The following is a 2,230-nucleotide window of genomic DNA, read 5'->3' as shown; positions in this document are numbered from 1 at the left end:
CGTTCCATAACCATTTGACTAGTGGTCATAGGTTCTGTACCTATTTGGGTTCCGGTTCATAGGAAGTTCCAAGACAACTCCTTTAGATCTTGGTGCCTAACTTCCAGAGTTGTTCATAACTGACTTGCACTCAAAAGCTCTATGCCCAAATTTATTGCATGCATAATAGTGACCATTAAATCTACTAGTTCTAGCCACATTGTTTTGCATGTAAGGAAAATTTTTGTAAGCCTTGCTCCTACATACATTAGCAGTATGTCCTTCCTTATAACAGTTGAAGCATATAGGTTTAAACTTTGGCTTACCTTTGCTCTTGTTTTTGTTCTTAGGTACCGGTTTCTCTTTTGGTGCATTACTCTTGGATCCAAAGGTTTCACCTTAATCATATGTAGAGAAACCAAGTCCAAAGGTATCCTTTGATGGCTTCATTGTTTCTAGCTTCTGGTCCAACTTCACAGCACTCCGATTGAACTTTGTAAGTATTTCCTTTGACTCAACAAGTTCCTTGGAAAGAGCATCATTGGTTTTCATCAAGGTTTCATTCTGAGAGGTAGTAGCATTTAGGTTTTCTTGTATTTCTTCTTTCTTTTCATTACCCTCTTGCAGATGAGCGGTGATGGTACCAATCTCTTGTTTCAATATAGAGATTTCATGCTCCTTGTCCTTCACTAAATCTTCAGCTTTTCCTCTATTTTCTATCTCCCAACTCATCCCAATAGTCATTTCTTCCAACTCCCTCCTTAGGTTAGTTTTGGATTCATTTAGTTTCTCCACTTCTCCAACTACGGCCTCCATGTCTTCTTCATCAAAAGAGCTATTTTCAGTAAATTCCATCAATTGCCCAGCAAGTTCTCTTCTCTTGGCTAAAGAGGATTTATACTTGATCTTGAGTTCATCATAGGCTCTCTCAGACTCAGTTAGATGATGAGTGAGTTCCCTCATGTTGTATTCCCCCATATCTCCTTCCAAGTTGTTAAACTTATAGAAAGGTTGGCTCTGATACCAATTGATGAATACTAAGAGGGGGGGGTGAATTAGTATGCCTAACAATTTAACTAGACTCCTAAACAATTTTACTGCAGACTGGTGTAGTAGTTTAAACAACAAACCGGTTAAAACATAAACAATACAAATAGAAAATAGAGCATTCACCCACAATAGAACAATCACCATAACACAAGATATTTTGAAATGGAAAACCAAATGGGTAAAACCATGGTGAGTAAAACTCACAAGTCAACTATCTCCAGAATAGTAACCAAATTGGTTAAGGTCAGATTGGTTAAGGTCTTACAATGTTCTTCACCAGAATAGATCCTGTTAGGAATCCAGATCTCTGTTAGGAGATAAGTCCTATTAAAGACTACCCTATTAAAGGATTTTAGATCCACAACTGTGAACCACCTTGTTAGAGGATTTATAAAAGGCTTGGCTGGGCCTACCCGGTTAAGGGTTTCAGACTTGTGGAAGAGATTAGTAATCAACAAGTGAATGATCTAGAAAGTAGTACAAAATGCTTGATTAGATCCTTGATAGTTCTCTGTTAATGAATTGTAGCATTACTACAGGCTTCTAACCTTTGCACTCACAATCTCTATAGTGAGATACCCTTTTTGCATAGACCTAATCTTTTCTCCACCACTCGCACACATCAACTCTCTTAAAACCCTAGACATGATGTCTTCATATAGGAATTTGACTTCATGTCAGTCGAATAGGATTAGACTACAATTTCCTAGGTGTAGTGCATCTAGACATATTTAGTAACATGACATAGAAACACCACCAAAGTGTCGGTGGATGATAACTCATCACACTTTACAATTATACCGGTTTAACACAGTATACCAATTATCGGTTAAAAAAGACTGGTAAACTGAAACATAGTGTTCCGATCAAAAAGATTAACTGGGGGTCCTCATTCCACTTGAAGTCTTCATACCGCTTGATGTCTTCATGCTGCTTGAGGTCTTTGGTCATTCTTTGACCGTTAAGCATCTTCTACAAAACACCGATAGTCTTCTACAAATAAAGACTATACATTTAATGGCATATAGTACTGGTGTGAACAAAACAACACATATTATTGGTGGAGAATAACTCATACATAAAATAAGTGTGTGTCCAACAATGACAATCACAACTAAACATCATCAAAATACCAACATCATGAGTAGAGACAATTTGGCCACTGGCTGGGCTACAAGTATTATGAAAGGTCTAGTAGGAA

Source organism: Cryptomeria japonica, chromosome 4, assembly GCF_030272615.1.
Source record: "Cryptomeria japonica chromosome 4, Sugi_1.0, whole genome shotgun sequence".
Taxonomy (NCBI): Eukaryota; Viridiplantae; Streptophyta; class Pinopsida; order Cupressales; family Cupressaceae; genus Cryptomeria; species Cryptomeria japonica.
Note: the sequence above shows the minus strand (reverse complement) of the source record.